The following is a 26,881-nucleotide window of genomic DNA, read 5'->3' as shown; positions in this document are numbered from 1 at the left end:
ACTTAAGACAAAGATTTAAAAAAAAAAAAAAATGGAGATCTGTTGGAAAAGAAATACAGAATTGAGAAAAGACAAAGTTTTACAAAGAATATAGATAATTTAGGAGAAAAAGAAAATTCAAGAAGCAGGGTCCTTAGAGCTACTAAAACAAAATAAAACAAAAAACTCCCACCTCCTGCTATTAGTAAAAAAGTTGGGGGAACAAAACAAGGAGAACAGAACAGAAATGTGTTCTGGTGACTGAATTGATGATAGCTTTTGAGAAATTTTCCCCACTCTAAGTAGTGATTAATAGTGGGAAGAGCTTACATTTGCCATTTCCACATGAGGCTTTTAGTATCTAAAGAGGCAACAGATATAAAATATGTGAGATAGGAGGATGAGATTTGAGAAGATTAAACTTTATTATTGTTGTTGTTTTTAAGATTTTATTTATTTATTATTTGACAGAGAGAGACCCAGCGAGAGAGGGAACACAAGCAGGGGGAGAGGATGAGGGAGAAGCAGGCTTCCCACGGAGCAAGGAGCCCGATGCAGGGCTCGATCCCAGGACCCTAGGATCATGACCGAAGGCAGATGCTTAATGACTGAGCCACCCAGGCACCCCTAAAGTTTTTTTTTTTGTTTGTTTTTAAAGATTTTTACTTATTTATTTGACAGAAAGAGAGATCACAAGTAGGCAGAGAGAGAGAGAGAGAGAGAGAGAGAGAAGCAGGCTCCCCGCTGAGCAAAGAGCCTGATGTGGGGTTCCATCCCAGGACACTGAAATCATGACCTGAGCTGAAGGCAGAGGCTTAATCCGCTGAACCACCCAGGCGCCCCTAAAGTTTGTTTTAATGAGTCTCAAGTCTGTAACAGATTTTTGGTCAAGTTGTTTCCCTTAAGTACTGATTTAAAAAACTGATAACTTAGGGGCGCCTGGGTGGCTCAGTGGTTTAAAGCCTCTGCCTTCGGCTCGGGTCATGATCCCAGGGTCCTGGGATTGAGCCCCGCATCGGGCTCTCTGCTCGGCGGGGAACCTGCTTCCTCCTCTTTCTCTGCCTGCCTCTCTGCCTCCTGTCTGTCAAATAAACAAATCTTAAAACAAAAACAAAAACAAAAACAAAAACAAAAACAAAAAACTGATAACTTAAAACTTTTCCCTTCCCCCACAAATGGGCCACAAAGCATTCTTCTTTCCTACTGAAGTTTTTATGATGCATTGTTATTAACTATTCTTCTGCTATTAAACTGAAATGACCTATTGAGACAAACAGTTCTGAGACCATTCTTCTACCTCTGATTAAGACTGGGTTCCCAGATATTAGGAATGATTAATTTAGTTTTCTGAGCTTTCTGAGCAGACTTGGTGACCTTCCTAGCTCCAGCAGTCTTCTTGTCCACTGCTTTGATGACAAGCAGAGCAGCTACCCATCACATGTCATTAATAGCAGAACACCCCAGAGGAGGATACTTAGAGAAGCTCTTAACATATATGGGCCTGCCAGGAATGATATCAGTGATGGCAGTATCACCAGATTTCAAGAATTTGAGGCTAGCTTCCAGCTTCTTCCCAGAATGATAATAAGTCTTCTCCTTCAACTAAGCAAAGTTGTGAGTAATTGTAAACTGTTTGACAACCCAGCACAGGTGCATAGTCAGCTCTGATTTGGACTGGATGGTTCAGGATAATCAACTGAGCTGTGAAGCCAGCTGCTTCCATCAGTGATTACTTTTGCTGTTACTAGCCACGTCGCCACAATGAACATTTTTGGACACATGCTTGACCTTGAAGCCCACGTTGTCCTCAGGAAGAGCTTTACTTAAAAGCTTTATGTTACATTTTAGCAGACTTTATTTCAGTTGTAACGTTGACTGGAGCAAAGGTGACCACCGTGCCGGTTTGAGACCATCAGTCTCCACAGGGACAGTACCAGTACCACTAATTTTGTAGATGTCCTGGAGGGGCGGATGCAAGGGCTTGTCTGTTGGGTAAGTTGGTGGCAGGATGTAATCCAGAGTTTCAAGCAGTGTGGTTCCACTTGCATTGCCAGCTTTAGAGGTAAATTTCCGTCCCTTGAATCAAGGCACCTTAGTACTTGGCTCTGGCAGGCTGTCACCATTCCAACCAGAAATTGGCACAAACGCTACTGTGTCAGGGTTGTAGCCAATTTTCTTAATGTAGGTGTTGACTTCCTTAATGAATTCCTTGTATCTCTTCTGGCTGTGGGGTAGCTCAGTGAAATCCATTTTGTTAACACTAACAGTTAGTTGTTTCATACCAAGTATGTAAACCAGAAGGGCATGCTTCTGGGTCTGCTCATTTTTGGAGATACCTGTGTCAAATTCACCAACACCAGCAGCTGCAGTTGGGACAGAAGAGTCATTCTGAACTATGCCTATAAGCATGTTATGGTTTTGGGGTTTTTTTTGTTTTGTTTGAAGTAACCTCTATACCTAACATGGGTCTTGAACTTACACTCCCAAGATTAAGAGTCACGTGTTTTACTGACTGAGCCAGCCAGGCACCCTTATAATAATGTTTTTTATTAAGTCCCTGTGTCCTGAGGCATCAGTGATGAAAACATAATACTGTTCTCAAAGTTCCACAAGAAGATATCAATGCTGATACCTTACATATATTCACCTTTCAATTTATCCAAAGCAAGTAGGAAGCCCTTTCTTGATGAAGCCCTTTCCCAACTCAGCAGTATCCTTTAAAAATCTTTTGGTGGTTCTTTTGTCAGTCACATCATATTTATAGATCAGATGGCCAGTAGTATTGGTAAACTTGCCCAAATCTGCATGTCCAACGATGATGTGCTAAATCTTTTCCTTTCCCATTATGGCTTAGATTAAGTAGTAGTTTTTGTGACTCCTGTGTTCTGGTAGCAAACCTGTTACAAAAAAACAAGTGGATGTTTTAAAAGATTATATAAAATTAACCTAAGAGTCCCAGTGTAGAACCTTAGTCTAGGAATTAGAGACCTATAGAAATAGGAATATAGCTGCAATTACACTTGCTAGGCTAGAATTACAAAAGATCAGTCTTCGTGCTTCAGGGCATTAAAAGATAGCTGGATGCAATCAAAATGAAATGTTTTCCTTCTGTATGTTACTGCCCAAACGGGCAACTCATGGGACCTTAATGCCTGCCTCTAATGCAAGACAGAAATGTTTTCAAAGCAGAAAACCAGACATGATGGCTGAATGGCTAGCTGCAGTATGCCAATTTCAGTATTTCTAAGAGCATATCCAAAAAGTATGCTTAATGCCTCAGCAGTTTTGGTGGTTTTGAGACATGCTGAATAAGAAATAACAATAGAGTAAGCTCCAGGGTACATGTTGTACCAAAAATATGATGACATATATGTGTAATAATAACTTGAAAGAAAGTGGTAGCTTTAAAGAGTATAACCCTGTTATTTTTCTTAGGAGAGAATACAAGAAACCAAAAGATCCAAGCCTAAGAGCCCATTAAACCCTGTACATAAGAAAGATGTAAGAAATATTTCATTATTTAATTATATGTGCCAGAGGACAATAGTTAAGAAGAAGGTGGCGAAGAATAAGAAAGAAAAAACACACAAAACCCCAAGACAGTAAAACAATAACTTCTGAAGTTTTACCTCATCTTAAGAGGCATTTTTCCAGGAAGGCCATTATTCCTGGGACCCCAGAGTTCTGTGTGCGTAAGTAAGGGGTTAATTTTGGACTCCTTCCACAGATACTGTTTGATATTGAAGACATTTTATTTTATTTTATTTTTTATTTTATTATTATTTTTTAACCTATACAAACAGGATCTTTGACCAAAAGCCATGATCAGATTTGCTCTTTGAATAAGAAATAAAAGTTCCAAATAACTAACAATTCGCTGTAGGCTGAATGGAGACTAGTGTCCAAAATTCCTGATTTCATACTTATGAAAACTGCAAAATACCTGTATTTTCTCCATTCAACCCATGTGTATATCAAAGCTGAATCCTGGTGTTTTTAAACAATAGGTTGTAGAAAAGATGTTGTTAAATAACTGCAATTCCAGTGGCAATCACATGTCTCCATTAAATAGACATTGGCAAACAGTATATCATTCTCTTTGAAAAGGATAATAAGTTGTTAGAATGAGATGTACTTCCATTTTTTAAAGCATTAATATATATATATATATTTTTAAATCCAATTTCATTAATTCCACATGTTTGTTCCATCTTGACTCTTGAATCTCCTAAAGAAAAGATGTGTACTTGTGGATATCTTTCAGCAATAAACAAGAAGAAGATATATAGTTTTTACTAGCTTTTTAATAGCCTGTGTATATAAACCTAGAAACATATTCCTACAACTGTTGGCTAAATCAAATTTTTGTGTATTTTATATGTACCCAAAGATATAATTTTTAAGAAGAAACTCTGAAGTAAATGCTTCTTTACACCAAAGACATAATATACTACAAAGTACACAGACTTGAGGATTAGAATGGCTTGTCTTTAGCTCCTGAGGCACTGACCACCAGTATGAATTTCCTCAGTTTCCTTATCCATGAAAGCACTATGGTTAACACTGACCTTGCTAGGTTGTAGGAAGGATTACTATAAAAACTGCCTAGTAGAGCAACTGGCACAGAGTAGGAGCTTGACAAATGGCAGACACGGGCATTGCCATCATTTTCATCTTGTTGCATCATTATGTGTCTGTTTTTTACGTTCATATTTTAGTTTTTCTAACACAAGCTCCACACACAATGGTACACATAATTAAAAGAGATTAAATGTAGTGTTCTGTGTTAAGAAATAGTAACCCATACTGTTAAAAAAAGTACATACAGAAACTAAAGCCAGCACAAAATGAAAATACTGCAGAAGCAACCACTTAAAAAATTATTCCTAACTCAAATGTTATTTCTCTGTTTAACACACTGTGTATATATGCTCATCCTATTGAAGACATCAGTTTCTCAGTAAATACAAGGCAAATTTAATTCAGTTATAAAGTGAAACTGGAAATCGCTCAAAAAATGTACTGAAATGAATTAAAGTAATGATAAAGAACTGCTGGGATCCCAGTCTAAGCCACTGATAAATGAGAAAACCAACAAGGATGATGATAGAATAAGTTCTTCAGAATGAATCGACTATCAGAGGACTAACAGAGGCCCTTAGGAAAACTGAGGAAGTACTTTCATGTTGTTGTTGTTATTTTGGGGTGGGGGGGGACAATGTGTTACCATAATGTAAAAGTCAAATACGCAGTTATAAAGTCTGATAATATGCTATTATGCATATGAAAAACTATGCCAATAAAATAAACATTCAATTTTCACTATCCTACTAATTAGAACAAATTTTTTGATGTTATAAATTTTCTTGAGTGAACATCAACTTATTTTTCTAATTTTTAGTTTAATTTTTCATAATTTACTCTGAAGGCTGAAAAATTTACCTTGAATCTGAGGCTGATTCTGACAGGTCTTTCCCATACCTTCTCAGGAATATTTCATTATTCTCTCTTCAGTGCTACCCAGTAGTAGTATTTAGAACAAAACCAATAAAATACTACATTGTATTTGTATTATTTGTTTATATGTCTATTTGAACCATGCATTGCAGAGTCTTTGAGGACAAAGAACAGGTTTTATTCATCTTTATATCTACAGCATTCAGTACAGGGCTAGCACAAAGTAGAAATGCAATTAATCTTTGTCACATAGAGGAAAGAAGGAGGTTGGGAGAATGGGCTCAAACTTTTTTTTTAATTTATTTTTTTAAGATTTTTAAATTTATTATTTATTTGACAGAGAAATCACCAGTAGGCAGAGAGGGAGGTAGAGAGAGAGAGATTGGGAGAGTGGGGGAAGCAGGTTCCCCACCAAGCAGAGAGCCCAATGTGGGGCTTTTGATCCCAGAACCCTGAGATCATGACCTGAGCTCAAGGCAGAGCTTAACCCACTGAGCTACCCAGGTGCCCCAGACTTTTTTAACACTGACTTTTTTTTTTTTTTTAACAGAAATCTTTCTAAATTATAGCACTCTTTCCTTAATATATAGCGTGAACTAAACATGCTTATTAAATTTTTTTTGGATGACTAAGGGTCACAGTTTAGAACGTTAATTACTACTTTATGCTGTAATAATGATGTCTCCTAGTGCTGTTCAAATGCTTAGGTTGATCCTTCCAAGAATTCATTACTATAGAAGAGGGGATACCTCTTCTAATCTGTGGGAAGAACTGAAAGGTGACCAGGAAAACCAGTTAGACAAGTACTTTAAAACCAGTAGCCTTTCCACTGAGGACAGTCACAGATATAAGTGGGGGGTGGTAGCTGGTTCTGTGGCAGCTCAGAAGTCTCCGTTTTCTAAGGATTCAGAAATTTACTGCTACATTCAGAATTTAGAAAGCTAACTCATTTAATTCCTTTATCTTTGATTCATAAATTTTCTCCTTCAAAGTACACTGGAATTCTAAATTTTCAAAATGTCTTCCAGATGAAACTATAATTTTAATTAAACATTAAAATGTTTAATTACATAAAAAACAAAAAATATCTTTTAAAAACCCCAAAAAACAAACAAACAAAATTTTAGTGCTCAGCTAAAAGTACCAAAAGATAAAAACATATCATTTTTCAATGGCCACAGAAAGACTAAAAAGGAGTTCTGTATCTTAAACATTGGTTTTTATTTTAACATGCTACAAATATTTATTTTGCAGATCAAGGTCCTTTTCAAATGTGCTACCATCCAAGCTGTATCCAAAGTCCACAGATACCAGTTACAGAGGTTATGAGAAGTTATTCAGAAGTTATTTTTCATTTAATTCCAACAGGAGGAAGCAGTACATAGAGCTGTGTTTAGAAAAGAAACTTGCACAGTGGGCTAACACCAGCACATTCATATCTGACTTTTGCCTCAGGAACCAAGGTGATCTCTCAAGGACCCACTGCCTGGTACTAAATAGACCTTTCTATATCAGCCCACACACTGAAAACCTGCTGGAACTTTTCCCAAAGCAGAGGCTACCCTAGAGCTGACAGCAGCGACCTGCCACTACCCTACCAACATCACAGTCCTGAAAGAGTGCAAGAAACATGAGAGTAAATACACAAAAGTGGGGCGCCTGGGTGGCTCAGTGGTTAATCCTCTGCCTTCGGCTCAGGTCATGATCTCAGTGTCCTGGGATCGAGCCCCGCATCGGGCTCTCTGCTCGGTGGGGAGCCTGCTTCCCCCCTTCTCTCTGCCTGCCTCTCTGTCTACTTGTGATCTCTGTCTGTCAAATAAATAAATAAAATCTTTAAAAAAATACACAAAAGTAGTAATTTGTCCACAGTTATGAAAAGCAGCAAAGAAAGAACCCTAAAAAAAATGTAAGGCTTATGATGTTGAAAAGTTGCAAAGAGGTCTGAATGTAGAGTGGAATGCTATCATGGCTCCTTCATGCGCTCTAACCCACACTCTTATCTTAGAGACAGCAGAGTATAGTGAAAGAATATAAATGAGAGTTTGAATTTTGCTTCTAATGCTTAGCACTATGTGCCCTTGGGCAATTTATTAAAAGTATCTGCATCTCAATTCTTACAGGGTTACAGTCAGATTAAATGAGACACCCTGTATAAGAAATAGGTCAGCATGCCTTGATGTAGATATAGATATAAGACAAAATAGAAAGCATGATTGTCTTTAACCATATAATTTAATAAATTATAATTTATGGTTGCACAACACTTGTATCAATTTAGATTCTGACAGAATGAAATTCTTAAAGAAAATTAGTTATTGATATCTTTGATGGAGCTATTTGAAATTCATTTTCTCTACTTCTTTTAAAGAGGTTTATTATATATCATGACAAACATATTAGTTGTTTGTAGACCAATTTTGTTGGCAGAGCTTGATCTCGATCAATTTTATGAACCATTACATGTAAAACTACTTTTTTTATAACAAGTTCACTATATTTATTTTGCTGTAAATCACTTCAACAAGGCAGAGTAATTAGACTATTGTATACTGTATGGACATTTTAAGAGAACCTTTGTATAAAAAAATTAATAGTTAATTCAAAACCCTGACAGAAAAACAAAAGGCTACCTGGAGTATATAAATATTTTTTCAAGTGGCTTTGCCAGCAGTTTTCTTCCCCTTTTAAAAATAAATTTCCTTCTGTATTTGAAGATACTATAATTTCAAAGGGAAGATTTTCTATAAAAACATAGGGGATACATGTTTAGGAATCTGAGTCAGTGTTGCTTAAGTCAAATCACCCCCCAGAGATCTACCTGTGGTTTCTCTAGTTCTTTTTAGTTATCTCTCCATTCAATACATTTATTTTCTTAAAATAGTACTCTCATTTGATAGTTCTCATGTTAAATTAATGGCTTTAATGGAAAGGCTATGCTCCTAGACTCCTGAAATCCTCTTTAGACTATAATTCCATGTATACAATTAAGACAGATTTAAAAAATCCTCAGTCTGCCTGTTATAGTGGGTCCTGCTGGGAATTGAAAAGGAATCAAATACTTAAATAAAGTATTTATTTACTTTGTATTCAGTATTTATACTTGCAGTCTCATTTATGTGTGCATGTGTATAACTGAAATTTTGATGTTTGTTAGCAGCATAACCTCACTGTTCCTGATTGATAATAGATATTTAATGTTTGTTCTTTTTAACCAAAGGCTAGTTCTCAAAGCTACTTGGAGTTTATAAGACGTTTTCTCAAAGAGGAGAATAGTCTCAGGCAAAAATTTGAGAGTGAAGGATGCTGAGGAGGAATAGAGGAAAACTTTTGGAGGATCTTTAAAACAAGGATGGAGAAGTAAAACCAAATATACTTGGGCATAGGAAAAGATGGAATAATCAAAGTAAGTAAATTCTGGTGCAGAGTTTTCAAGGAACATACAAAAGTGAAGAATTTATCCGTAGTTAGTGTCAGAATGTACCTCCATAAGACTGACATCAGGATGAAGCCTTAATCCTAATCTCACAGCCCTATCTCACAACCTCAACAGTGCCTAACTGCAAGTTTAGTCTGTACAACTCTAGGGTTTGTTTTTGAATAATACTTGTCTACTCCACAACCAAGATTTCTTTGTTACCAATGCCTCATTACCTCTCCATCAGTGACTGTCTTGGTCATCTCTTGATCATCTAAATGCAGTGGGTGTATAACAATCCTGTTTCCTGACCTTATAATTATTTCCTGACTCACTGCTTTCCCTTGGTCCTAAGGACAGATCAGAGACTAACTCTGCTGCTCAAAACTTTGCTTCATATGCATAATAAAATTTTAAGAGGTGGCAGAATATCTAATAGCACAATTCAGAAAGTCATAGATCATTTAAGTGAGAGCTAAAATTTTCTTAATGTAGTTAATAGAGAATGTATACATACTTTATATACTGCTTTATAGGGTCAGTAAACAGACATGAATGATAGAATGATTTTTTTTTTTAATCCTTTAAGGGTAATGCAGAGGAAAAGGAGTCAGTATTACTTACATAATACAGTTTTTATGGATTAGGAATTTTAATTTCTGTGGGGATTGCGAGAGTATTACATTGTGACAGTATTACAATTTGACAGTTTTTAGCAAGAGGTATACATTGGCCAGTCCCAATCCAGAGTGTGCAGAAAAATTAACTTCATTTTCTAAACTGATCTCTTTCTAGTTATAGACAGCTATTGCAAATCATGCTATAAAATAGACAACTCCTCTTAGTATAAAATACTCAGCCTTGCCTTTTCAGAAGGTATCTCAATATCTTCTTCTGCTTCTACTTCTGCTTCTTCTTCTTCTTCCTTCAAACTTATTACCTCTTTTTTTTTTTTAGATTTTATTTATTAGACAGAGAGAGAGAGAGAGCACAAGCAGGGGGAGCAACAGGCAGAGAGAGAGGGAGAAGCACACTCCCTGCTGAGCAAGGAGGCCCAGTGTGGGGCTCTATCCCAGGACCCTGGGATCATGACCCAAGCTGAAGGCAGACGCTTAACCAACTTGAGCCACCCAGGTGCCCCTCAATATCTTCTTTTTAAAAATACTTTCTTTTTACTAATTATTGAATCTATAAAAATTTCTCTTCTCTAAGACTCTCCCTTCCCTTCTTAAGTGTTGGTATTTGAGTGAAGAGAGAAACATCGCCCCTGTTGCTGTCCTTCCAGAGAGGCATTTCATGGGCTTAACTTCTGGGCCTCAAGCCTTGTTCTATCTCTGTCTGGTCAGTAGGCAAACTGTGCCAGAATTTGCACAGCTGTACACTTCTGTCTGTTCACAGGAAATGTGCACCCAGCAATCTTCTCACTCTTGAACCAAATCAATTTCAGTCCTGCAGTTCCATCAGCACTTCCAAATTCTTTAGGGGGACCTCAAAATTCTCGATTGCTTTCTCTGTGCTACCCTGGAGTCAGAACCCTGTGAAAACTGCTCTCTGGCCCATTAAAAAACTGGAGAAACCCCATACATTTTTCCTCTTTCCATTACTACTGTGCTGTGAGGGACACAGCACTTTGTCCTAAACGGAACTTTCTGAAAGGTTTATGGTTTTTGCAAGCTCTTCTCCCCCAACCCTCCTCCCATAAGCCAGCACACCAGCCTGAAGGTTTAAGGATTACCTTTTAGCTTTTCTTGGGTTTTATCTTGTTCTGCTCTAGTGTGAAAGCCAGGGAGAATGAAGGGAACTCAAGCTTTTCCTCAGGACCCAGGCAGTGTCCTCACCCTAGGCTCATCCATTCTGAATCTCTGTGTATCTCAACTTCACTAGATCTGAAAAGAATGGAATTTCCTATAAAGATATCTGGAATTATACTTCTCACTATGGTTATAATAAAGTTAATCCTCCAAATTTGTTTTTTTTTTCTTATGTAAAAATTCAGCTTTGGAAGTTCTCAGAAAACCTTTTAACCACTTGAAAGCCTGCTTACAAGCTTTGGACTTAAAAAGAAATCTACTTCCAGAGTTCAGCTTTCCTGTTGTAGGTAGCATTCTTAGCAATAAGCTTCAGGCTTATGGCTGAATTAAGAATAGTTTTAATGGAAGGAGGAGGTGTTAGGGGTGTAAGTAGGGTTAGAGGTAGAGTAGAGAAAAGAAAATGGCTTGATATTTAAAAAGGGGCACTGGGTAATATTTAAGAAGCTAATATATTACCCTAAGCACTAATTGGCCATCAGAGTGGTACCACTTCAAGGGGAGAGGAGTCTCTGATTATCTTTTAGCACCCACAGTACCCAACAGTTCATAAATAACTTAATTTTCTTCTTCAAAAAGCAGGTTAATCAGAGGTTTTCAGGAATGAACAGAGTTTTCCAGGCTATAATAAGGAAATAATAGTGTTTTCTCAGTAATTGTTCATGACTCTATGATAAGTAAAAATAAGCATGCTGACAGCATGGACCTATTCCATATTTTTTAATGTTATGAATAAAATTTTACTGATGCTAAAAAAACAATATAGTGTAGGGATAGTATTTATATAAGAGAACATCTTATTAATGTTATTACAGTCTGGTGAAATAGTGAGTGCCTTTATAATTATATATACTTTATAGCTAAAATTTCACTAGCAAGCAGGCAAAATAACTTCATTTCTCATTAGTGGACTGCTTGTGGATCTTTGGCCACTAAATACATTTCACTGAAAGTTATGCTTGATAGTTGGGAAAATATCGTTTTCAACCTATGTGTGATAATGTGCTGGTAGTATCTGAAAGAAAAATCTGGACCAAATAGGTTACTTATATATGAAAGATACTAATCTTTTAATACTCTAGGATATTAACTACTCAGCTGTGTAAGACACATTTTCAAATAGCTGAGTATTTTATTTTAATCAAAGAATATTTTTCTGCGGACTAAAGACTTTGGTTGAAACTCAACAAGCTGCCAGTTTTCTTTCACTATTAATTGCTAGCTTTAAAAGAAACACACTGTTAGAAACTCCCTTTTAAGGGAAGGGAAACCCAGAGTTAGTGAGGCTTAAAATAACAAAGGAGTAGAATGTGTTCCAATAGAACAACGTATGAATCACACAGAACAGCTTTCTGTTATAGCACCGTGATCAATTAGATCAGCAACAGGTTAAAACCATTGGCTGATATAGCTGCCTGTGGTGAGATGTTTTTTTTTCCTCCTAGATGTTCTAATATCAGTTTATCACTTTCATACTCAGTGTCCGAGCCTCTGCTAACCTTAAATGCAGAATTAAAAAGAATGAAAGAAAATAATCAAAATGAGAATATCGGTATTTTGCTATATATTAAGCAAATATATAGAAGCAACTGCTCAAAAATGATTTTGAAGAGTACATTATAAAGGTAATTTAAATGCTTAATACAATAGTAAACAAAACTATCAATTTAGTGGTTTCTAATTTTTGATATCTATAATTTGAATTTTTAAAAATTTCCAGGACTTATTCTTCCTATACTTGTATTCTTCTATGACTATTAATTTTGTGAGTGATTAGTTAATGTTGTTAAGATGGAACTCATGGGGGTGTCTGAGTTGCTCAGTTGGTTAAGTGTCTGCCTTTGGGGTCAAGATCCTGGGGTCCTGGGATGGAGCCCCCTATTCAGGCTCTGTGCTCAGCAGGAGAGCCTGCTTCTGCCTCTCCCTCTGCTGCTCCCCCTGCTTATGCTCTCTTGCTCTCTCTCTGTCAAATAAATAAAGTCTTTTAAGAAAAAGATGGAATTCAACTTTTAGTTACATAATAACAAAAGTGTGCTGGCATTGTGATAATTGTTGCGATAAAAATTCTGAAGAATGTTTTGCCTTGTTATTTTTTAAACTACATAAAGTAAATGATATGCAACAAAATGAGAAGGACAAAAAAGATGTTGTATTGGCTCTATTGTGCTGAGAGCTGCTGAGCCTTGTAAAGTATTGTCTTCATTAATCTGTTCTAAATTTTAATAGCCAATAGGAGTTTAATACAGGGTGTCCAGAGGACAAAGAGCTCATAGTCCTCAAGAGTGTGGTGATGTAACCCTTCCCAGTGTGTAGCTATATCATTCAGTTTTCTGTTCGCTACAAACACAGTTACACTCAAGCCTACAAAGGTTGTAATTTAAGTGCACTTTGAGGCAAGTGGTCTCCAAATTCAAATTAATCGCAGTTGGTTGATTTCTAATCTTTGGCAGAAGTAGACCTGTGCAGTTGAGTGCAGCTGCAAACACCTGTTCCAAGATCTCTTGGGGATGTTTTCACCACTCAAGATTGCAGACTTGAGTGTACAGTTGAATTCAGAACAGTAATACCTTACAGGGCACCTGGGTGGCTCAGTTGGTTCAGGTCATGGTCCTGGAGTCCTTGGATCAAGTCTTACATCAGGCTGCCTGCTTGGCGGGGAGTCTGCTTCTCCCTCTGACCCTTCCCCCTCTCACGCTCTCTCTCTCTCTCAAATAAATAAAATCTTAGAAAAAAAAAAAGAATTATTTAGGGGCGCCTGGGTGGCTCAGTGGGTTAAAGCCTCTGCCTTTGGCTCAGGTCATGATCCTAGGGTCCTGGGATCAAGCCCCACGTCGTGCTCTTTACTCATCGGGTAGCCTGCTTCCTCCTCTCCCTCTGCTTGCTTCTCTGCCTACTTGTGATATCTGTCTGTCAAATAAATAAATAAAATCTTTTAAAAAATAAAATAAAATACCCACCCTCAAAGGAGGTCCGTCTTGAGGAAGAGACACATTAACAGTCATAGAACAATGTGATAAGTGTACAAGACTGGGAAATAAAAATAAAAGAGAATTAGTTTTTTTTTTCTTTAAAGAGATATCTTTGAGAAATGTATTTTAAATATGCCTAAGTCACATTTTAATAATTTGCTTAGGATCCCTACTGTAAATACTGTCTCCAGTAAAGGATGTATGTATAGGTAGTCCTTATTTGATGTTCTTTACACTTAGTCACTTAATTTACCCCATGCTATCTCATTAGCATCCATACTTCATTCTCAGTTCTTATCCATTTACTCATTTCTTGCAGTGGGATCCTGAAGAAAGCAACTCAGAGAGATAGTGGGAAATAAAAATAGGAGGTGATTATACTCACTTATGTTAAACAATAAAAGTTCTAAGATATTATCTTGCTTCATAAAATGTGCCCCAAATTACATTAATGATTAAGGTATGGGGTTTTGTGGTTCTGAGGCTTTTTAAAAATGAGCTTTTGATTTCTTTGTTATAGACAGCAGGAGTTGCCCAATATGTGACCTGTGGGAAAGTTTTTTGGAATGTCTTTTGACAGGTTTTTAAGTGCCTCTGAGGTTTGAAAAGGGAGAGTGAGCTAGCTGCCTCTCCTGAAATCTCTGAACCAAATAAATCAAAGTACTTATGTGTGAAGAAGAAGAAGTCGAGCATAACCAGTAGCATGGTTGGACATCCCCATATCTGTAGTCAGAACTGGTGGTGGGGGGAGCACGTAAGAAGGTAAAAAATCAACGTGGAGTAATTAGCATGGTAAATCATTTGCCAATGATTTAAGGTTGTTTATTTGAAAAATAGATTTGGTTGATACTTTTGGTTTCCAAGTAAATTTTTTTAAAGAATTTAATTATGTTAGAGAGAGAGGTACATGTGTGTGTGGGGGGAGGTATAGAAAGAGAGGGGAGAGAATCTCCAGCAGATTCTCTACTGTGCATGAAACCCAGTGCTGGGCTTGATCCCACAACCCCAAGATCATGACCGGGGCCAAAATTGAGTTAGTCATTTAATCAAATGAGCCACCCAGGTGCCCCTCAAATACATTTTTAAGTTAATACATGTTATAAGTCCAAACTTGAAACTATTCAAGTGCCCCTAACAAGAGCGGATAAATTATGATATAGTCACACAATAGAATAATACTGAGTAATAAAAATGAATAAATTTCAACTGCATAAACATGGATGAATCTCACAATATTGGACAAAAACAAGTCATACACAAAAGAGTACATAGTGGGGGTGTCTGGGTGGCTTAGTTGGTTAAGTGTCTGCCTTTGACAGAGAGTGACTGAGAAAGCACAGGCAGGGAGAACGGCAGAGAGAGAGAGAAAAGCAGGCTCCCCACTGAGTAGGGAGCCTGATGCAGGGCTCAATCCTAGGACCCTGGGATCATGACTTGAGCTGAAGGCAGATGCTCAGTCCACTGAGCCACCCAGGTGTTCTGGACTGTACACTGTTCTGTATGCCATACTTCACAAAAGTTTACTTAAGAAGTAATATTCATGTTTGCCTTAGAAGATTTTTTTTGAAAAATTAGAGTATATTGCATATTCACTCTTGGCTTTTGCTTTTCATTTTACACTAAGTCATAAGCATATTTGCATGTTATTCAATGTGTTTCACTGACAGGAATGTTAATACCTTTATTATCTTGATTTAGATGTTTTAAAAATAAGGAAATATTTATTAATATATATATATATATATATAGAGAGAGAGAGAGAGAGAGTGTGTGTGTGTGTGTGTGTGTATACACTCTAATACATAGAGTTGTAACAAAAACCAGACTTCAGAACCCAATATAGGATAATTTTTAAATATTTTTTCATGTTAGGCAACTAAGCTTATGCTATCAAAAGCATATAATCCTTCCTCCAGCACAATAACAGTAACAATAATGGCAGGGGGAAATGTTCCCCAAAAGAAATGCTTCTCTTTACAATTTGTCCTGAAATAACAATTCTTTTAACTTAAGGCCTATGTTGCTATAGTTTCCCACATTTGTGAAGTAGTAAAAATAATATAAAAATTTATTCTTGGCTTTAAGGCTTATTAAAGGATGTTTCTCCTTTTTGTAGCAAATTCATCTCTTGAATCAGGCTGATACTAAATATTAATTTACATTCCATAATATTTCCAGTGGAAATATAAATATGTATTCCTAGTGTCAGGAACAAGTCAGATTTTAAAATACACACCTATGAATAAATAATACAGTTGACTATAAATAAATACACTGGTGCACTACAGAATACAGTGCATTCAATTACCAGCTGCATGGTTTATGTAATGTTAAAATTTAGTCTGTGACCACAGGATCATTCACATAATCTCACAGAGATTAAAGTAAATGTTTATAAAGCAGTGAAGAGCATTATGCCTCCAGTGCTAAATAAACTACATAATCAAATTAGCTAAGACAAGTACCCCATAATGTCTAAGTTTTCCTTTCAGTCTAGAAGGAAGTAAATGGTGTCTCCATCAACACTGTTTCACCCCTACTAACCTAACCAAATTTGGCATTTCAAGTTCAAAGTCTCCATTGTAAACAATATGTTTTATAAAATATCTAATTCTTACTTAGGCAGGATGTCAAAAAATGTTCATTCGCTTTCATTTACTGTACTGTTAATTATTAAATTTGTTTTATGGAACTATAAACACATAGTATTTTAAAGTCTTTTGATTTCTTCATAATTTTTACATCATCTCATTGGTTCCTTTTGAGAATTAAAGTACATGATACACCTCTGAGTGTTGTTCACTTTTCATAAAAAGAAAAAAATTGGCCAGATGCTTCTGCAAATGAACAGTTTGGTCAGTGACTACATTATGAAAATTATTAGAGCATTTTTAGAAAAAAGAAAAGGAGGGTAAGGAGATAGTGAAAGGGAAAAAAGATGGCTTAGAACATAGTGTATACAGGTAAGAGTAGCGATAGGAGACAGGCTTTAAAATACTATCTTTAATTCCTCTTCAGAGCTTTCAGGTTTAAGTGGTAAACTGAGTCAGTTCACCAATTCTTAAATGTTTAGTTTGTGGTCTTTTAGATTTAAGCTCAAGGACACAATTAGAAAATTATGTATATCATAAATAAACCTCAAGCGTTCATAAATCCACAGTGTGACTTACCGTGTGCCCTGTAAGTAGAATCTCAGCAATATGGCTTTGAGTAAATTGTACCTCAGTTTCCTCATCCATGAAATGAGGATAAGGGTATCATCAGTACCTAAGTTTCTAAGTATTAAATGAGTTCATACCTGTCAGTCACTTAAAAGAGTATCTGGCTGAGGAGGTGCTCTATAAAAGTTCACCAGTATTCTGAGACTAACATTATCACCATAAGATAATTTGTGGCTTCCCAGGCTGGTGTCTATGTTTTAAGCCCACCTCCAATATTTAATGCTGCAGTAGGATAGAAAATGGAATTTTAGGCTATCAGGAAGACTCATATCCGCATCTGTAATGCAGGACCTTTGACTATGTGATCATACTCTTTGGAACCATGGTCTATATTTTAAAAGAAACACTCCTCATTTTTATGGACAAAAATATTGACCTACTCACTTGTATAGGCTCTCCAAAGAAAGGAAATAAAGCTCTCCCCCTGGTGTTGTCTTCCTCCTGGTTGGGGGCAGGGGGCAGGGATTGGTAAAAGAAAAGAGCATACAGAAAGAAGTGGAGGAAAAGGAAAATAGGAGGGGAAGGTGCATTACCTAGATGGAAGATAAACAAATGATTTAAATATCTGCCCTAAAGATCCCATTAACCTAATCATCCTTTTCTCAAGTTTCTGGCTCACAGTTACTAACAGAGTTACCAAGGACATGCATTGTTTCTAGCCTTCAATCTTCCCTGTTTTGACTTATTTATAGGCCACGTGAGGAAATTTATGTCCAGTACAGGCCAAGAATGGTTTCCAGGAGTAGGGATTTCATTTGTTTTTTTAAAACTTCCATCTTATATCTTTCCTTTAAAATACAGTATTGTTCATGACTTCTTTTTACTCTTTTTAACATTTTAAAACCTGTATTTTAGTGTAAAGTATATTTGTTCTAAGGAGGATATTAAATGTGATCATGTGCCTCCTAATGGCAACCTATAATTATTTTTACAACCTTCAGCTATTTAAATTTCCTATTTGGTTTCAGTGGTATAACCAGTACTTGCAGTTGGTTCACAAGAGGAAAAGAAGATGGTACATAGTAGATGCAAATTATTTTTCCTCACTTGTCCAAAATGAGCTTACAAATACTTTATATTTTTCAGTTAAAAATTTAATATAAGTGAATGTTCACAGTTTTGAATTCTGAAAACCTGATTACCAAATAGACAGAAAGAATTATTTTAAAAAGAGTCATGAATCTTCATAAATTCAGCATACTATCCTTTATTCATTATAGTGTTGTGAGAAAATTTGGAGTGTAACAGATCTTTCCAGTATATTAACTGTATGACCCTGGCAGAACCATTAAGCTTATAGGTTTCTGCTTATCCACATGTTAAATGAAGGTTAGCAACTGAAAATTCATAATATTATCCAAATAATTGAAGATTTTAAATTAAGGTTATTCTTCTTTTCATCCTAATTCCTTTTCTTTCAATATTTCAGTATTTCCAGTTATTCCCAATAGTTAAAAATAAATGAAAGCAAACATTAATCACTTTGTCTTTGATGATTTGAAATCAAGTTAAAATGAAATCATTTCAGGAAGCACAAATTATATATTATAACTTTTAGGAGAGGAGGGTCAGGAGGAGAGGGAGACTGAGAGTCTTAAGCAGGGTCCACGCCCAGCACAGAGCCTGTTGCAGGGCCCGATCTCACAACCCTGAGGTCATGACCTGAGCTGAAATCAAGAGTGGGATGCTTAACTGACCAAACCACCTAAGTGTCCCACAAATATATTTTCTGGATGTATCTAAAAGATATATGCTGCTAACATAATGAAAATATACCTGTTCCCAAGATAATGTTTAAGAAGAGGTTGGAAAGACTGAAATAATGTTCAAATGAGGTAAATATTTAGGGAAAGAGCCAAGAAAAACAAGGATGCATCAAAAGCATAGAGAAACTGACATTTGCATAGAGAAATTTTGTAGTAAATACATCTAGAATTTTTTAATGTTTTGGTCAGCGTTTATTTATAATCATGATAACCAAAATATAGGATATAATTATAAAGTTAAATTTAACAAAACCATCCCCACTGTATTGTCTTGTCTACCCTGCATTAAATTGAAGAAAACATTGAGAGCTTTGTACGTCTTTTTTTGTTTTTCAGGTTTTTAATTGTGAAATAATTTCAGACTTTGGAAAAGTTACAAAAAGTTACAAAAATAGCCCACAGTATTCCCACAAAGAATTCCCATATGCCCTTCGTTTAGCTTCCCCACCTGTTATGTAAGTAATTAATAAAGTAATAATAACTAATAAAGTAAGTAATAAAACTCAGAAAATTAACATTAATATTATTCTATTGACCAATCTGTAGACCTTTCATCAAATTTTGTTAATTGCCCTATTAATGTCCTTCTGGTCTAGGGTCCAATTCAGTATTCTCAATTCTATTTAGTTAGTATTTCTTAGCTTCCTTTAATCTAGCACAGTTCTTCTGTTTGTCTTTCATAGTCTTGACACCTGTGAAGACCACTGGTCAGTCAATTTGGACCATTGCTCTCAATTTTAATTTAATGTTTTCTATGATTAAATTCAGGTCATGTCTTTTTTTCAAGAAAAGTGCTATTGTGTCCCTCCCAATACATCATATCAAAAAGTACAAAATTCATTTGTCTTATTACTGACGATGTCTACTTTGATCACTTGGTTAAGGAGATGTCTACTTTCTCTTGCTATGAAGTTGCTATGTTTCCCCTTGTAATTAGTATCCTGTAGTGAGATACTATGTAAATACCTTGTTTATACCCATTAACTGGTGATTCTTCCCTGAAATGGTTATTACTGTACTGCTTCTCAAATGGTGATTTCCTATTTCCTTCATTCCTTCTATAAGTATAATTGAAGTTCTGTGACAAGGAAGAACTTTCCCTTGTCATTTACATATTTAGTTATTTGTATCTGTATGTTTTTATTCTATGGATTATAATCCATTATTATCATTGTTTCAGTTGTCCCCAGTTTGGCCACTGAGAGCTACTTATAGTTGTTTCCTCTGTTCTTTGACATGCTTCTATCACTCTTTGAACATTTCCTTACTTTTTTTTTTTTAAAGATTTTATTTATTTATTTGAGAGAGAGACAGTGAGAGAGAGCATGAGCGAAGAGAAGGTCAGAGAGCGAAGCAGACTCCCCATGGAGCTGGGAGCCTGATGCGGGACTCCATCCTGGGACTCCGGGATCATGACCTGAGTCGAAGGCAGTCGTCCAACCAACTGAGCCACCCAGGCGTCCCTAACATTTCCTTACTTTCTAACATGTAAGATCTTCCAGGCTTATTCTGTACTTTCCCTGCTTCAGTCCTGAAGTCTCCTCTTGATCCTTTCTTAAAATTAAAAAAAAATTTTTTTAAAGGTGTCTGTCACTTAGAAACCAAAATGGCACTGGGTGAACTCACTGGTGATATGATACCATTGCTTCTAGACCCTTTCATAAACTGAGCTAGAAAATATGTAACATATATACATACATAGTCTTTTATTTCTATATCTATCTAAAACCATGCATTCATAATGATATCTCCAACAATAGTCCAACACTGCAAGATTCACCACAGCTTTCTCCTACAAATAAGAAATTATTTGTAGCTCTTTTCTTTGGCATAAGAAACTTGATTTTGATATCCACAGTGTATTTATTTGCTTAATCTTAGATATAAGGTAGTTTCAGAATTGCTCATTACATTTTGGATTTTGCTTAGTTTTCAGTAAGTCTAGTTAGATTGCACGTATTCATTCTAAAAGGCACAAACAACATGCTCCCACACACATTCAGCTATTGGAAGTGTACTAACAAACATTAATTTCAGTCTTAACCATCTTTGTAATATATGGCCCCACTACAAAGAAATATGGAGTCATCTTTTCACACAGTTAACTAGTTTTGTTCATTGTGTCTCCTGGTAGCTCTCAAACTGCTTTGCTTCATTTTTCCCCAACCTACATCTCTCAGCTAAACCAATGCCATAGTCTTCTAGCTGATCTCCTCACATCTGGTTTTTCTCCCCTCCAATCCGGAGACTCAGTCAGTGATCCTTTAAATATATAAATGTGATCATTTAAGCCTTATTCCTTTTGATGGAATTCGTTGTATTTCAGATGAAGTTAAAATCCTCAACATAGCTTGAAACACCCTGCATGCTCTGACTTCTACCAGTCTTCCTAGCTTCAAAGCATATAGTATTCCATTCCCATCTACATTACCCTTTTCTGAGTTCCTCTTCTATACTCCAGGTATTGTACACACTGTTCCCCCTACCCTAATGGTACTCCTCCTCTTCCCTACATTCCCCTTAGTCCTGCTGACTTCTAAATGTCATTCAAATCTCAAATATCATTTTCTCAGTATAGTTCCTGAACTGTCCTTCTAGGTTAGACTTCCATGTCAAATCATCCCAAAGCATTTGGCATTACTCAATGACAGTTTATACTGAACATATTTGTAATTAATTCTTCAGAGTCAGCTTTTCCAGCTGTTAACAAACTTCTTAAACAAAGGGATGTTATCTGTTGCACACTGTTGTATTTACAGTGTGTAAAACAGTGTACAGCACAAAAACAGGGCTCAAGTAATAGTGAATGAATGACAAAATAAACGAATAAAGGAGCTGAAAAGTATTGTCAAAAAATAATAGGTGGGAAAAAATATTAGGTGGATGCTGGAACCATGTCATAATTGATAACTACCAGCAACATGTAGAAACTAATCTTTGTATAATTTTTATGGGTATAGAGATTTCTGGATCCTTTCTGGTGCTTTTTATTACTTTACAATATTGGAAATATCTCTAGAAGATAGTAAACAGCCCTTCCCTTATCCAGCAAATGGAAAAAGTTTAAAGTAGATTTGAACAATGAGTCTAGAGGCATAAAAAAGAATTTTCTAGAAAGCCTAAAATTCAGACATGTAATAATAAATCCTCATCAGCTATTCTTCTTTCACAGATTCATTGTTAGAATTTGCTTATCATCATTTACTTTAAATCCAGCTGCTTTTGAGCTGTGCATCTAGATTATGTTGAGTTAAACACTAGTAGGAAGACTAGTCTGTTTAAATGAGATGGTGATTGGAAATTTGAGATGTTTTGTTATGCCTTTGATTTTTGTATTCCCTGTTCAGTAGACTTTGATGGAAGTTTTCCTCCATGTAACTGGAGAAAACTGTGACCAGGCAAAATTAGCCTTTAAATGGGTTTGCCCATCAAAATAATTTCTCTATAGGAGTTTTGGAAAGACTATGGTTTTTACTCTTGTAGATATTTATAAAATCAGAATCTTACTTCTCAAGAAGTGACATATGAGAAGGGCTATATAGTTCATTGAAATTTTTTCCCCTTTTTCTATTCCTTTCTTTTTTCTTTCTCCTTTTTGATACAGTTATTTCCCTGAAACTTGGGACACCTAAAACAACATACTAGCAAACCTAGTGGTTTTAAAACAACAATATAAAAGCTAAGCAAGGGGCGCCTGGGTGGCTCAGTGGTTTAAGCCGCTGCCTTCGGCTCAGGTCATGATCTCGGGGTGCTGGGATCGAGTCCCGCATCGGGCTCTCTGCTCAGTGGGGAGCCTGCTTCCCTCTGTCTCTCTCTGTCTGCCGCTCCATTTCTCTCTGTCAAATAAATAAATAAATAAATAAATAAATAAAATAAATAAATAAAAGCTAAGCAATATTAATTCTTATAGAAATAAATATTTCTTGCTCACTTTTACGAAGAAGTGAAAATGAGACAGTCTTACTCGAGCATTACATGTATCAGTATTACATGATCCTGCACGAATACTAATGACTGAGAATGATGAAGACAGAATTTGATAATTTGAGGCGTCTAGGAGGCCCCAGTTTCTGAACAAAGAAAAACTGAGTCAAACTATACCTTTTACCCTCTTCATAATAATTATTGTGACTTTCAAATGAAACATTCATTTATTAGGTTGCTTATTTCACTAAATTGTAACTATATTGTGTAAAGTTAAAAATGCATTAGTAAACACTTCTTTAGAAGTAAGTAAACTAGGGGCACCTGGGTGGCTCAGTGGGTTGAAGCCTCTGCCTTTGGCTCAGGTCATGATCCCAGGGTCCTGGGATCGAGCCCCACATCGGGCTCTCTGCTCAGCGGGGAGCCTGCTTCTCTCTCTCTCTGCCTGCCTCTCTGCCTACTTGTGATCTCTGTCAAACAAATAAAATTAAAAAAAAAAAAAGAAGTAAGTAAACTACATGTTCACTGTTGTTTCACTCAAATGTAAAGACAAAAAATAATGAGCTTCAAGTGATAAAGTTTTACTGTAACTGATACTACTAAAGCTATTTATTAGGGATTAAAGGTAAATATGTAAGTTAAAAACAAGCCTAGTTTACTTTCAATATTGGTTAAAATTCTGAGAGATAAGCCTCTAAAATATATGCATAATCATTAAAACAAGTAAAATTAAAACTGGATGTCTAGATTATATCAGGTAATTCAGAGTGGTTATCTTTATTGATTTTTTACTATGTTCTAAATTTCTTAGAACAAAAATTAATTTTTATAATCAGGTACTTTTAAATTTATTGTTTAAATTATGGTAAAATATACATAACATTTAGTGTTTTAATAATTTTTAAGTGTATAGTTGGCATTAAGTACATGTAACACTGCTTTGCAGCTATCACCACCATCCAAACCTAGAATCAGATAAATTTTTTAAATAGCGTTATTTTCTTTTTAAAGGGTCTAAAATTGTATTCAAAACTAATAAAATTACCTAGGTAGCTGTAGAATACTTAGGACAAAACTGATTTGGCTTCTATTAAATGAAATATCAAGTGACAATAGTGGTAAAGATAATTAAAAGGGTCCATAAGCAAAATCTATCATTATTGCTTGATGAAGAAGCTGTATTTAAAATATATGTGATCACTGCATTTGGACATTTAAGTAAAAAAAGAAAAAAATTAAATTTTATTTAAATAAAATTTATTTAAATAAAATTTCATTTTATTGAAAATAATTTGTCTTCCAAACTAGTGTTTCAAATAAAATTATCCGCAGATCTTACCTGGTTTAAAATAAAAATATTTCTAAACGTTGAGAAGTCAAATGGTTTGTTAAATCCGTAAAGTTTTCTCCTTTCCCCTCTCTGTGGTATTCTATTCATTTGCAACACACACACCCACAGACACACACACTATGAACTGTGGAAATGTTTTTACTTTTGTTATTTTTGGTCAAATTCATTGATTATGGGTCATAGATAAGTAGATTAATGATTTTTTAAAGATTTATTGATTTATTTGAGAGAGACAGAGCAGGGTGAGGGGAGAGAGCTAACCGGAGAGGGAGAAAATCTCAAGCAGAAAATCTCAAGCCGACTCCCGACTGAGCACGGAACAGGGGGCTTGATCTCACCGCCCTGGGATCATGACCTGAGCCAAAATGAAAAGTCCTATGTTTAACACTGAGCCACCCAGGTGCCCCTGGATTAGTGATTTTTAATATACACACTGCTTTTCACAGAGCATTGTATGAAATAACGTAGTTAAATTTGTGTCAGTTTAACTTCCTGTATCTCAGCATTTTAAAGATAAAACCATATTTGTGTATGGGATCTGCTAACACTGTGGAATGATGATCTGTATTAGTCTGACCCAATAAATAATTATTATAGTTACTTCAGAAACCCACTTCCCCCCAAAAGCCTAACATTTTTGTGATTTGTCCAAAATAAGTCTTTTTCTGTCTTTATTTAAATCAATGAAAAGGCAAAAATAGACGAGACCTGGAAAGCCAGCATCATCCTCTTCAATTTTTACTTCCTTCTTGATTGTTAATAAAATTCTTCTGTCCTGAAACTCTAAAGATTTATCAAGCCCTTAAGGAAATATATTTGGGGATCACAAAATGACCCATTGATTGAAAGCACAGTAAAGGAGGAAGAAAGCTGCCTGGATAATCCATACAGTTGGAAAACAAATCTTTGTATTTAGGAATGATACTCATTTATGTGCATATTTAATATGATGTTTGCTAGAGCTTTTAATGCCCCAAAGCCTTACTTTTCTCAAATTTGCACACAGTGTAAGTTCTGATTGCATCATAAATGTTAAGATTTCTATAGAAAGTCAAAGAAGAATCTTACACATTAGCTGAATTTTAAGCAGAAGAGACCCCTAATCTGGATAAATTCCTGTCTCAAGAGCGGATCTCCTGGCTTAATCATACAGCTAATTGCCTCATTCCATAGCCTGTGGCAGTATGTACCCTGACCCAGAAAAATACATTAGAAGGACTGTTCTTGGAGATTTTGAAAATATCACCTCAGCAGAAAGAAAAACAATGTACTTGATTTTTATTTAGAACAAAAATATGCTAATATAGTTTATGGAATGTTTGCCGTTATTTTGTTGTTTGCATTTTTATTGAAAATGTGTCCTTGTTCAGAAATCATTCTAGATACTTTAAAAGATACTCAAGAGTTAAAATTTTTTCGGTTACCATGTTTTGTTTTGTTTTGAGATTTTAGTCATTGAAAAAGGGTAAGACATATTTTAGTCTGTTTTTGTACACTGAAATCTCCCTATAATTAGTACTGACTCATTCTCAGGTGTAGGATATTTACATACTAGTGGCTATGCTCCCCTCATTAATGATGGAGAAAGGTCTTGAGGGCCTTTCTCATGTGTCAAGACATTGCAAGGTAAAGAGATTTCCCTTCTTCATAACCTCAAAAAAAGCCAAAAATAATAAAAATAATCATTATAAAAATATTAGTAAGTTCTACTAGAATAAAGATGGAGAATTTTTTTTTATTAACATATAGTGTATTATTTGTTTCAGGGGTACAGGTCTGTGAATCATCAGTCTTACATAATTCACAGCACTCATTATAGCACATACCCTCCCCACTGCTCATCACTCTGCCACCCCATCCCTCCCCGCCCTCTCAGTTTGTTTCCTGAAATTAAGAGTCTCTTATGGTTTTCTCCCTCCCTGGTCCCATCTTGTTTCATATTTCCCTCCCTTCCCTTCCCCCCATAACCCCCCACCCTGCCACTCAAATTCCTCATATCAGAGAGATCATATGATGATAATTGTCTTTCACTGATTAACTTATATTGCTTAGCATAATGTCCTCTAGTTCCATTCACATCGTTGCAAATGGCAAGATTTTGGGGGGGTTTTGATGACTACATAGTATTCCTTTGTGTGTGTGTGTGTGTGTGTGTATGTGTGTGTGTGTACACCACATCTTTTTATCCATTCATCTGTTGATAGACATCTAGGTTCTTTCCGTAGTTTAGCTAAAACAGAAAATCTTTTAAAACCTATGTTTAGAAGATAAATCAAAATGTCTTGTTACTGATGCACACATTTCAGTTTAAGTCTTAGATAGAGCTAGACCCTATTTCTTTTCTAAATTATATGAATATATGAATAATATTGATCTTTCTGAGTGGACAAAGTGCACCAGCATCTGAATCTTATAATTTTATAAATGTTACAATCGAAAGAATATGAGATTTGATGTCATATGACTTTAGCTTTGGTCTTATGTCTTCTCTTAGGCTAGTTGCTTAACCTCTGTAAGTCTTCATTCATCTGGTAAATAGGTAAACATACCAATATGTTTCAGAGTTATTATGAGTATTAAATGACATTATACATGCACACAAACATACAGAGTAAACTGTACATTTCATAAATTGCAGTCTTCCACCAGATGCTACTGCTCCTACCATTACTCACTACTATTACTGACAATAATAACATACAGGATTATAAATAATTCCAAATTATTTTGATACTGTCATTGACCACTCTGCTCTAATCAAAACAGTTGTGTGCTAGGGAAACTATAATAGAGTCCTCTTAATTTTTTCTCTTGAAGGTGAAAAAAACTGAGTCAAATGGGCAGGAGCTGTGTTTTTGTGTCAGAAAATCTATCCTAAATTTCCCCTCCCTGTCATTGGGAACATTAAAATTTCTTTTTCGCCCTAATAACTTTCATGGTTCCTGAGAAAAAAATATGCAATGCTGGTTACTCAAATATCTTATAACATAT

At 35.7% G+C, this 26,881-nt stretch overlaps 1 protein-coding gene and 1 pseudogene across 1 annotated transcript in view; one reads left to right on the top strand and one right to left on the bottom strand.

Moving 5' to 3' along the window:
- UBE2E2 (ubiquitin conjugating enzyme E2 E2) overlaps positions 1-26,881 on the top strand; it is a 390,132-nt gene that overhangs the window by 146,927 nt on the left and 216,324 nt on the right. The gene's annotated exons all lie outside the window — the stretch shown is intronic.
- On the bottom strand, positions 625-2,823 carry LOC132009959 (elongation factor 1-alpha 1-like; annotated as a pseudogene).

The sequence above is a fragment of the Mustela nigripes genome, chromosome 2 (assembly GCF_022355385.1).
Source record: "Mustela nigripes isolate SB6536 chromosome 2, MUSNIG.SB6536, whole genome shotgun sequence".
Classification (NCBI taxonomy): domain Eukaryota; kingdom Metazoa; phylum Chordata; class Mammalia; order Carnivora; family Mustelidae; genus Mustela; species Mustela nigripes.
The sequence above is the reverse complement of the archived record's forward strand: the minus strand, read 5'-3'. Positions and strand labels throughout refer to the sequence as shown.